We start from the raw sequence: 12,132 nt of genomic DNA, 5'->3' as shown, positions 1-12,132 counted from the left end.
TTAAATTCTTAATTTCAAACTACAGAGATAATGCCTGTTTGTGGAAAAACTTCAAAGGACGCAGAGCCGCGGGAAGTATACAGAAGCGAACCCCTCCCGCAGCCCCACCTCTAAGATAACCGCTACTTAGGGTCTGCTGTGCGCGCCTGTCCCGAGACACACACCAGACGCCTCCGCAAAACCAGCGTGGTGGGCACAAGGCCCACTCATTTGGCTCTTTCGTGTCATTCCGTGTTGGCCCCCGAAGGTCTCTGCCGCATGCTCTTCCATTTTGGGCATGTGTCTCATGTTATTTATTGGTTAGCGTGTCCTGAGAGACGAGTGGGGGTGCTCCCCCTTGTCCCCTTGTCGCTCTTGCCAACTGCTCTGCGCCTACTGCCTTGCCCAGCTTGCCCACATGGGCCACCGTCTCACGGGATCACAGCCTGTTTGGGGGAAAATGAGAGCTGAGCTTGGTACTGGGGAGGCCCTGCTGCCCAGAACCCCCTTCCCCACCGGGCTCAGGTATTCCCAACTCACTCTCCACTTCCAGGGCGGCCACGCTAGGCTAAGCTGAGCTGAGCTGTGAGCGGCTTTGGGAGGGAGGGCCACCCACCTTCTGGAAGGGGCCGTCTTGGCCAGGCACGCCCTCCCCTCTGGGAATTCCGGGGAGTCAAGTAACTTAGAGCTGGGTGGAGAGGTGAGCAGTGGGCTGGTGAGAGAGAGAGAGTCTGGGCTCTGGTGGTGTATGGCACTGAGAAGGTGTTTGTGGGGACGGGCAAGACATCCAGTGCCCACCCCCCCCCATTAGGAAAGACCCAGTTTAGGCCTGGCAGAAGTCCACCTTTCAAGCCAAGGACCGGCCCGTCTTTTGCCAGCACCTTTTTCTGCAGAGCCCCAGGCAGCTGGTGGGAGAGTACAAAGCGGCCTGGAAAATCCATAAACTGCATAATCAGCCCCTGCATCTTGGCCGCTTGACTCTGTTTATTGCTTCCTGTCCCCGAAAGCCCTTTACAAACAGAGCGGCTTTGAGGGGGGTGAGCTGGACCTGGTGGGTGGCCTGCCCCTGCCAGCGGGCCCTGAACCCGTGCATTCTCCTGAACTCTCTGCCCCCCCAGCAGAGCTCAGGGAGGGTGGGAGCCCCCGGTTGCCTGAGAGTGGGAGAGGACCCCTCCTGGCCAAGGAGGGCAAACCCCCAGAGAGCTGTTTACTTTGTAGCTGACAAAGGACAAGGATCCCATTTCCTTGAGGGTCTGGAGGTGAAGCTGTGAGGAGGCGCAGGAGGGGAGAAGGTGAAAACCTTCGCCTCTGAACTGTGCAAGGTGGGGAGGGGAACAGGGGACCATTCCCGGGGATCTCAGGACAGCCCTTTTTCCAAGGGCTATGGGACTTGCTCAAAACCTGGTTTATTCTTGTATTACTTTTTAAAAAGCATTTCCTTTGACTGACTTTTCTCCCATCCCTCCCACCACCGCCTCCGGGAGGAGGGAGCAAGAGGTGACTCTTTGAGAGAAGAGCTGCCCCCAGACAAAGTTGCTCTAGACACTGCTGTGGGCTGTTTGCTGTCCTTCCCTTGCGTCTAGGGGAGGGCCGGGGCCATGAGGCACCTGCGTGGCACCTGTGTGGTTGGGGGGGATGCCGTGCTCTCGAAAGGGCAGGAGGCATAGGTAGGCGGTTTTCCCAGTGCTGGGGCTGCCCCTCCCAGCCAGATGTGGCCAAGTGGTCCCTCTCTCAGACCCAAGGCTCCCCTGCTCACACCCTCTGCCCAGGGTGGTTGGAGGCCTCAGTTCTCATCCTGCCTCTGCTACCTTACTCTTCCTTCTTTTACTTGGCTTGCTGTGATGACTGACCACAAGGCCTTGATTCAAAAAGCAGGGGGACAAGGGTACTTGGGTGGCTCAGTCCTTAAGCATCTGTCTTCGGCTCAGGTCATGACCCTGGAGTCCTGGGAGCCAGCCCCACATCAGGCTCCCAGCTCAGCGGGAAGCCCGCTTCTCCCTCTCCCCCTGCTTGTGTTCCCTCTCTCACTGTCTCTCTTTCTGTCAAATAAATAAATAAAATCTTTTTACAAATATTTAAAAAATAAATAAAAAGCAGGAGGATGGCTTGGCCTGTGTCCGGTCTCTGTGCAGACCTGCCATGGGGGAGAGGCCGTGGGTCTGATACTACTTTCCCGCTTGTCTAAGCAGACTTCCACAGCGGACCCGTGTGTGTCTGAGCCTGTCTTAGTTGTGCAATGCCGAGCGGCCCCACCCTCCCGGCTCCTTCCTGAAAGTGAAATGAGACTGCCCTTGCTCAAGAATAAAAGCCCCAAGTTCAGCCCCGCATGGCAATGATTTTCAAGTGTGGCCACTTCCTCCTGTGGGGCCTGCAGCTGAGTGTTGAGGACAGACCAGGCCCCAGACAGGGAGGTCCTGCTGGGGGTGGGAGAGGGAGCCTGGTGCTGGTTCCTCTGGGCCTGGGGCAGCTGTGGCAGAGGAGGCCTGTGGCGGGACGACTCAGTCTTCCCACCTCCGCTCTGCTTCCTGCTCCGGGGCCACCTCCACACAGTGCTTCTGCTCTTGCTCCAGGATACCCCGGGGCAGGGGGAGGGGGGACCATTGGAGCCTGTTTCTCCCCTTGCCCACGCAGAGATCAGAGACCCACCAGTGTAAGTTCAGTGTCAGTGCGGTAAGTGGTTGGGAATGTGGGCTTTGGGGAAGAATCCTGACTCGCCACTTCCTGACTGTGAGACCGCAGGCGAGTTAATTCCTCTGTGTCTGTCTCAGTCTCTTCATCTACCAGATAATCTGCTTCCTACCCTGCGGGGTTGTTCCGAGGATCCCGTGTAGGTGAAGTGCCTCACACAGGGCCAGAGTGGGTCCCTGCCACATGGGACGTGCCCAGCCTGGAGCCTGGCAGAATGGGAAAGGGCTGGTGGACTCCTCCTCCCCGCGGCTCGCCCCCCTCTTCCCCCGCCCCCCGCCCCCCTGTACTGTACTGTACTGTAAACTGCACTGTACTGTAACTGTGCTGTAAACTGTGAAGTACGGTGCACACTTAAAGCACCACCATTTGGGTCAGTTGGCGTGCTCAGAGTGAGAAAATAATCCATTTCAGTATCCTTAAATGAGGAGGGTCAGCAGACCATAGCTGGAACTCCCGGCTGTGTCCCACTGTAGAAGCTGGGCTTCCGTTCTCTCCTTGCCTGCTCATCCTTCCCCCTTGGTTAATTTGGCGGGAGCACACATAGCTTCACCGTCTGCAAAGGTGGCAGGAATCTGAATTCACCCTGTGTCTGTGGGCCTGATAATCCCCACAGCTCCACTGTTATGTATACATAGCCCTTGAAGGACGAAATCAAACCTATGTTTACAGCCAGCAAGCAATGCTTGAGCACTTGCTAGATACATTGTGAGTTAAGGGGTGACCAACAAGGAACCTAGGGACTAAGGAACAGCCAGCTGCTTTTCCAGCGTCCCAGAGATTGCTGGCTGCTTCCCAGACTATTGCCTCACAGCCCTTAAGTCTGGATAAACCTTGCAATCCACCATAGGCTGGGGCTGTTCTGGCCACGCCTTTTGTCCGAGCCAGCCCCTCATGCCCACTCTGTGATGGAGGAAGGGCATGCAGGGTCCGCACATCCCAGGCTGGGTTCTTCCCCTTGAGAGACAGAGCGGGTGCGAGTCTGGGCTCGTGGGGTGATTTGACAGAGCCTTTGTTTGCTGACTGTTGACTAAGCCCAGGTGTGCAGACCCAGTGTTTATAGAATCCTGGTTGTCTCCGGCTGGAATGAAGCAAGTAGGTGCTTGGGAGAGGGGGAGGTGTCATGGATAATCCAAAAGTCATTTGTTTAGGGCCTGGAGCCAGAGAGAAGGTATTTTTGCAGATCTCCCTAAATCAGTCCTACTGGAACTCTCTTTAATGCGTGCCTACAGTATACGGGCCATAAAATTCAGTCCAGACCCCTGGGAACCATCTGGGGACTTAGGGCACACACAGAGGCTGTCAGTGGGTAGAGGGGCCTGGAGATCATCTCAGTCCTCCTTGCCCGTTTTTCAGATGGGAAGCCGGAGGCCCCCGAGGTAAAGTGACCTGCCCAAGGTCAGCCGGCTGGTTCGTCATGGCACTAAAACTAGAATCCAGAGCTTTATATTGCATCACCCTGTGAGCTGGGGGTCCTCACACTTTACTGGGCATCAGAATGATCCGAAGAGCTTGTTAAAAAGCAGATTCCCAGCACCCCCTCCCCCGAGATTCTGATTTAATAGTGGGGTGGAGAATATGTGTTTTTAGCAAACACCTCAGGGGAGTCTGATGAAGTCTCACTCCCCTCTGAGATACAGGGCTTTAATGCAAAGAGTGTTTGCTTCTGAGACTGATAGAAAAGCACATTAACATTTCCCAAGAGCAGGCTGGAAGCAAGAGGGGAAAAAGGCAGAGCTGCAAACAGCTCAGGAGACAAGAGCGCGGGGGCTGAACCCGAGCTTTAAAACCCTCGAGAGGAACCAGTATGTCGGAAGATTTGACAGGCATGCTGGCTCTGCCATGTAAGGCCACACGGGCTGGATGTGGCCCAGCCCTGGACAACCTCTGGGTCACACATAACTCAGTAAAATGGCTCTGACACTGGTAGAAGGCCGTGATGGACAGTGCTAGATGCTTGTGGACGATTAACCCGCACTCTGTAAATGACAGGTTCTCTGATTATGTGTAACATCTGGGGGAGGGGAGGGGCTGAGAGACTTAGTGTCCTTATAGAACAGACTTTTGCTGAGGGTCTCATGTGAGGAGAGGGGTGGGAAGGGGTTCTGGTTCTATAGCTAAGAAAGGGTACAAGTCCTTCCAGCTCTGGGGGACTGGAATACAGCCACTTCCTTTTGCAGACCTCGTGGTTTGTACCTAGTACAGTAGTACCTTTCTCTGGCCCTAATCCACCCCCAACCCCTCCATGTCCTTGCATCCCTGGGAGGTTTCAGTGGTGGGAGAGGTGAGACTCATTAGGGGCTCTTCCTGTTTTCTAGAGGTGGAGACTGAGACCCCTGGAGGCAAAGAGAGCTGGTTACGGGGCCCCCAAGAGTTCCCACCCCCTTCCTCTGACTGTCAGATTTGAGGGCCAGGGCTGGCAAGCCCCACTGGCCCGATGCCCTTCCCTGGGCTACATTCCAGGTGCTGATCCTGCCAGCAACTGGGAAGGCGGTGCCTCTGGTTCTGGCCCGCGCTGGGGTGGGTCAGGTCAACCTGAACTCACCTTTGCTGCCCCAGACACTGTAAAAGACACTCTGGGCACAGGTGGACGCCTCCTGCCGCCCTGCCGTCAGCCTAGTGAAGGGAGTGGCTCGCACAGGGGGCCCTTAGGGTTATGGAGGAGAGTGTGGCTGTAATTTTAATTCGGAGTCGGGTGAAGAGAGGAATGACTGAGCACCTGGGGGCAGAGGGGAGTGTTCAGGAAAAACCTAATGAAGGTTGTCGCTGTCCCGTGGCCTCATGAGCGAACGGGTCTGAGGGAGCTGGTGCATGTCGCATGCGAGCTACTTTGGCGTCACTAGTGCGTGCACCACATGGACAGGGAGCACTGGCCCAGGAGTCTGGGTTCAAATCCCAGCTGGGATCAAATCATAGGCCCAGGAGCTCTGCCACCTTTGGCAACAGGCACCATCTGGAAGTGAGAACATGTGATTTCTTCCCGCTGTCCTCTCCAGGCCTCTCCCGAGGGCACGGGTGGGCACGTGTCTGTATGGAGGTGAGGCGGTGTAGACAAGGGAGGGCCTCAGGTCTGGAGTGGATGCCCGGCGGCGGCTGGCTTCTGGGCGCCGCAGGCCTTGGGAGGGAGCTCGGCTGCTGTGCAGACTGAGAAGGAGCTGCGGCGAGGAGGGGGAGCAGCCTGTGGTCGGGGAAAGTAGCTGGCCTGGTAAGTGGCTCTAAGCAATCCCATCTGCTGTCTGGGCCGGCCCTTCTTGCTGGGGTGGAATTTCTGATGGTGTCTTGGCTGCCAGAGGGGGGAGGGCCGAGGCCTTCCCAGCCACAGCTGCTGCCTGTTCCTTTGAAGCTCAGGGCCAACCACCTCCTCCCCAAGGCTCTGCTCCCCAGCCCTGGGCCTGCATTCCTCAACTGCCAGAGGCTCTTCTGAGAAGGCCAGTCAGCTTGTGTGCCTGCGTTCCTTCACCCCTGGGGATGGCCAGGAGCCCCTCCCCTAGGGGGCAGGCCCCCAGGAGTACTGGGAGGTCTGGGCCACCCAGGCCCCAGTATATTCCAGTCCATTCTCCCCTAGGATGCATAGCAGAGTATGGGCAGGAATGGGGCTGTTGGCTAGCTCCGTGCTCCACTCAGGGGCCCCAGGGCCCCCCACGTTGAGGTCCTGGAGGCCCCTGCTGGGAGACCTTTGTGCTTCATACTGTCCCCCCTCTGTAACCCCAGCCAGGCCTGACTCCTGCACCAGGCTCTAGACTCAGCCCCAGAGAAGTGTGTGGCCTTGGGGCCTTACTAACAGCTTCTTCAGGCTTAGAGCATCTGTGTGGAGCCTGTGTGTGCCCATCGCAATAATCCCCCTGGAGGGGAACCCGTCCTCAGAGGAACAGGTGTCCCATTCTACAGATGAGGAAACTCAGTCAGAGAAGCTCCACTCACCCAAGCAGTGGTGATCAGAATGAAAGCTGAGGTTGGCCCAGAGCTAAAGCTCCTCTGTGACGACATGTTCTGCAGCCTCTTACCCCTGACTCTGCAGTGTTCACAACCAACATGCGGCTTCCCCTCTGCAAGGAGCTGCCAGGCCAGACCTGGCCCTGCCCTGCCCCGGAGGACCCCCTCACGCTGTGGTCTGACCTCTGGAACAGCGGCGGCATCGGCCACTGCCTTACCCACCGCCCTTCATTCTCTCCTGCGAGGCCACCAGGAGGTGGACGGGCCCCTGAGCAGGAGGGAGCCCTGGGGGGAGGAGTGGTGCCCAGCTTCCACTGAGGCAGGACTGGCGAAGGCCTGCTGGGCAAGTGGAGGCAGGAAGGATGGAGTTGGAACTCAAAAGGATTACAAAAGTTCTAAAGTCCTACAGGCTTTGTGGTTTGCTTTTTCTTAAGATTTTTTTTCTTGTCATCATTCAGTTTTTGTTTTGTTTTGTTTTAATTAGAGAGACAGTGTAAGGAGGAGGTTAAGAAGAGCATGGACTCTGGGGCTCTGCCGTTTGGATTCAAATTCTGGCTCCGTCATTGACTGTGTGATCCCACGTAAGTGATATCAACTCTCTGGGCCTTAGTTTCTTTATCTGTAAAGTGGGTCTTATAATTCCTTTACTTGGAGGCTTAGAAAGTATATGGCACATGGTTAGCACTCATAGACATTTGCTATAATGATTTTTAAAAACTGAATCATGTCTGTTGTAGATAATATACATAGGCAAAAAGATGAAAAAATCACTGGCATTGCTATCCTTTTGCTATTCTTTACAGGTGATCTGCTTATTTTATTTTTAAATCAATGAATGAACATGAATCAAAATGTAAAAGATATACGAAGATTTACAGAGAAAACTTTCCCCGATCTGTCCCTTATGACCTAATTCCTCCCAGCAGAAACCTATAGGATCAGTTTCTTGTGAATGTCCTCTCCATACATACACATATGTATACACATATACTGTAGTCCAGTACTGCCTTGCCTTGTTCCCCTTAGCCATGGGTCTTGGGCAGGGACACGTATAGAGAGGCCTCATTTTTTGTTCACTGTTGTAAACAAAAAATGTATCCTTCCATGATACATAGTATATGAATTCCATAGAATTGGGTTTCATGGATCAGTGGGTGAGTGCACAGTGTGTATTAGTGTGGGGGCAAGGGGGCAGGAGTCGGACTTCTGTTCCCAGGATGCTCCCCTGCTCACCCTGAGCACCCCTCCCTAATCTTGGTTCCTTGGCCTGGATTCCCTGGGCACTCTCAGATACTCAGTTGTGTGGCATCCTTGACTGACCACCTGTCCCAGGGGCTCAGAGACATCTGGGACTGTTCAGACTTGAGAGCTCAGCCCCAGACTATGCAGGCCCTGCTTCTGGAGGGACCTGCAGCCCAACTGCCTGAAGGAGAGGCCCAGGGAGGGGCCACTGGCCCCTCTTTCCCAAGAAGATGGACCTGGGCCAGCATGAGCTCATGCCTGGAACTAGCCCAGCTTCTCTGGCCTGCACCTGAGCTGCCAGTGGCTCCCTTCTCTGAGTCTGGGCTACTGACCTGGTCCCAGGTACACAGATGTTGTTGTCAACCCAGAGGGGTTCCTCCGGGGTGTGGCCCCTGAGTAGGGCAGTGGGGAGCAGCACCCCTTCTGTCCACAGACGTTTGATCTCCTCACAGGCTCCTGGGTTGAGTGTCTTGGCTAAGCTGATAGAATTTGTTGATGGAGAGAGGGATTGTTGTGGAAGTAGTTTTTAAGAAGCTCAGGTCGAAGTAGAAAACAGTTGGTCTTCTCGGCAACTAAACAACCTTGGTGGAGTGCGAAAAGGTTTTTGTAAGGAAATGGTCCTTCCTTTAGGATAAGGCTTTGCCTGCAAACTGCAAACTTCTCCTTTTTCTTCCCTTGCTCTCCCAACACGGGCCCTAGGCACCCCAGCCTCCCCCAGGGCAACTTTGCTGCCCCGTTGAGGATGCACTTCCAGTTTACTTGAGTTCTTGCCACATGCCTGGCTCTGTGCTCAACTCTAGGAATACGGGAGGGTGGGGGGGCAGGGGTGGTGGATGGATTTATAGCGTGATTCTGGAGTCAGACCTCCCAGGCTCAAATGTCGTCTTGGCCACTTAGCTGTGTGACCTGAACAAGTCCCTGGACCTTTCTCTGCTTCATTTTTCTGTCCATAAAGTAGAAATCACAGGGACAGTATGCACCTTGCAGAGCTGCAGAGAGAGGATGATAAGAGTGAACATGCAGAAGACACCTGGAATAGGGTTGGCTTGGAAGGAAGCCAGCAATAGTGTTAGAGTATCATTCCTACTATGACCATTATCCGACCAAGATGAGTCAAATACCATGTTACTCATGCCTGAGGAGCTTCATCTTGGACTTTTCAGCTGGAATGCAGAAGGGGCTTCTTGATGGTGCCTTTTATGGCAGCCCAGCCCTGTACTGGGGCCTCAGGATCCCCAGGGAGGGACAAAGGTGTCCTTGGGATTGAGGCTCCAGGACCAGTCCTTCCCTAGGGGAGGGACCTTATTAATTTCCTTTGAAACCTCTTGCCTAGGCCCTACCTTAGCTCCCCTTGCCTACACACCTGGCCATGGAAATTGAGACAAGAAAGAGAAAAATTAGGTAAGCAACTGTGTTTCTTTTCTTTCTTTTTTCTTCTATGGATTTTTAAAAGATTTTTTTCTGGAAAGGGGGACTTTTGTTCTGCCCCAGGCTTAGATTGGACTAAATGATAGGGCATGGCCCAGAGAGGTTAAGTGGGCAACCCAAGGTCACAAAGCAGGGCGAGGTATTGCTGAGTCTGTCTTTCCTCCTCTTCCTCTTGCTTCTCTCAGGTCCAACCAGGCCTCCTTTCCCCTTGCACTGTGCTCATCGTGCCCCCAGAGGTGGGCACAGGTGCGGCTGCCCCACGGCCCGGTCCCCTCAGAATGAGACTGGCTTTGTCGCCGTCACCCCAGCAGCTGTGGCCGGTTGAGTTTTCCATTAAGCCTTTACCACGCCTTGGGCAGGAGCAGGAGGCTCGGCATTTAAAGGTCACCCGGCTTTTGAAGCTGCAGCGACATTAATAGCTTGGGAAGAAAACAAGCCTGTGCAGGGGCAGGAGGACAAGGCGCCTCTGTCAGTGCTGCCCCTCCCCCTCTTGGCTGGGCGCTCGGGCTCGAGTGCACACACACACACACACACACACACACACACACACACTGACACCCTCGTGCGCCCGCACCCACACGCAGACCCTAAGAGCCTCTCTTCGTCTCTTGGGCCCCCACCTTCCTTTCTGCCCCCTTTGGGGGCCTCTCCAGCTCAGAAGCCCAGATGCTGAGCTGTCCTCCCTGTGCCCTGCCCCCATGGCGACTGGGGTGACAATTGGACAAGGAGGCAGCTGCCCTTCGGCTGCCCGGCAGCCTCTCCATTAGCGCTGCCATTACCCACTTGAGGTTTCCCCGGGACTTAACCATGGTTACACAAGCGTCCCAGGGGTCATATGACCTCATTCTGGCCCCGCTGGCTTTTGCAGCCCGGATTCCTGATGAGACAAAGTAAGCCGGGACCTTGTCTTCTCGTCCGGGAAAGAAAGGGCTGGCAAGCAGGGTGCATCTCGCGTGCCAATTCTAATCACTTGGTGAAGGGCTCTGTGGGCTCCACAGGACAATAGCAATACCTGGATAGATTCGTGATGTCTGCCAAGGACGGGGGCGCGAAATTGGTGGCATGTGTGTGCCTCATGTTTCCCACTTGGAGAATAAACTATTCTGAAGCTCTTCCAGTGTTGGGTTCTGAGACCCTGGGGCTGGTTTGGTTCCTCTCCTTTTTAGTCCAAGGTGGGGGTGGGGCGATTTTTGGGTTCTGGGAGAGAAGCTGCTCTGTCTGCCCTTTCCAGGGGAGCAGCTGGAGCCTGGGCCCTGGGACACCACCTAGTGGCCTGGCATGGCGGTGCCACTGGGCTGGGCCCAGACCTGAGGCGAGAAGGGCCAGTGAGTTCCCTTCTGCAGGGCGGGATCACAGCAATTACAGATGGATCACAAGATCTGGTGTGTCCCTTGTCCCTGGGGGATTTTCAGAGGAGGGAGCCAGAAGTGTGCGGAGACAGAGCTGACCCCTGGCAGTCCCTCCTCCTTGGAGGAGACAGGGTGGGGGTGGGGGAAGGAAAGTACTGGCAATTGGGAGCTCTGGCCTCCTAATCCCACATCTCTTCCTGAGGCCTCCTGTTCTCCCCCTACCTTTCAGAGCTGGGTCCTCCCCAGGGGCAATGGAATGTTAAGTCAGATCTTGAGGGGTTTGACTTCCTGTCCCCAGGAGCTGACACTGGCTTGGCAAAGGGACCATCCTGTCATCAGCCTCATGTGCCTTGTAAGGGAAGAGGCCCTCAGGTCAGGCAATAGGAGGCTTCTGGGACCTTAACCATGGTACTGACTGCCTTGGCCTCAGTTGTTTCATCTGTGAAGTGGGATAATAATCCATACACACACACACCCCCCCATAGAAATGATAGCTTTTTCATGAGGACTAAATGAGAACATAGAGGAGAAAGGGCTTGGGAAACTAAGAAGTCCTCCGAGTGGCAGAGATGCTCATAGATAAGGAAATATATAATCTCTCAGGTGGTCTGTCGCATGAGGAGAACAAAGCAGGGCAAACAGTGAGGGAACGTGGCAGATAGGGCTGGTGCTTGGTAAAATGATGCTTGAATAGGGGCCCGAAGGAAGGGAAGGAGGGAGCATGTCGATATCTGGGAGGAGATGGAGGCCCCTGGAACACGTGGCTTGCAGGTGGTTGTGGGAAGGCAGTGGGGGACACCAACAGGCACGGTGGTAGCAGCGGAGGTGGTGAGCTGCAGCCGGGTCCTGGGATGGTCTTGAAGATAGGAAAGATGGGGTTTGCTGCCACAGGGTGTGGGGTGGAAGAGAATTCGAGCACTTAAGGAGTTGCCTGAGCTTTGTGCCTGAGTCACATGGAGCTGCCGTTCAGAGATGAGGAAGGTGGGAGGGGCAGGGCAGGTCTGGAAGGAACCTCGAAGTCGGACGACCCCTTATGTCAGCTGCTGTGGGACATCCAAGTGAGGGCAGCAGGTCAGCTGTGTGGTGTTGAGTTGAAGGGCATGTTCCCAGGAGGCCTCCGGGCAAGAGAAATTTGGGAGCCTGTATTCAGCCTGTAGATGGTATTTAAAGCCACGGGACTGGATAAGATTGTTCAGTCTGAGTGTAGCCAAGGGTCAAGGTCTGTGCCTGAGGCCATGCCAACTTGTCTCCTTGGGTGCTTACTAGCTCCGGACCCCCACAGAATTTCCATCACAACATCCCTTCCAGGTGGTATTACACCTGTTCTTACAAATGAGGACACTGGAGGTCAGAGAAGTGAAGTCATTTCTCCAGGTCACACAGCTCTGCTGACCCCAGTCAGAGTGGGAGCCCAGGACTCTGCTCCCGGGCTCTCACAGGTCCATGTGGACCCTACTTGGTCCTGCAGGAGACTGGCTGGACTGACCTTGGGCAAGGTCAGGAGAACAGCACTTGG

The 12,132-nt window shown here is 55.1% G+C and overlaps 1 protein-coding gene across 5 annotated transcripts in view; it reads left to right on the top strand.

The window, feature by feature from the left end:
* CUEDC1 (CUE domain containing 1) overlaps window positions 1–12,132 on the top strand; it is an 83,141-nt gene that overhangs the window by 45,843 nt on the left and 25,166 nt on the right. For 3 of the 5 annotated variants that reach the window (XM_047707459.1, XM_047707460.1, XM_047707461.1), the window contains one exon: window positions 7,082–7,178. The exons of the other annotated variants lie outside the window; for them this stretch is intronic. The gene's annotated coding sequence lies outside the window, so the exon portion shown is untranslated. The remainder of the gene's footprint in view (window positions 1–7,081; window positions 7,179–12,132) is intronic. 5 annotated transcript variants of the gene reach the window in all.

Source organism: Lutra lutra, chromosome 16 (genome assembly GCF_902655055.1).
Source record: "Lutra lutra chromosome 16, mLutLut1.2, whole genome shotgun sequence".
NCBI lineage: Eukaryota > Metazoa > Chordata > Mammalia > Carnivora > Mustelidae > Lutra > Lutra lutra.
Note: the sequence above shows the minus strand (reverse complement) of the source record. Positions and strands in the feature narration are given on the sequence as shown.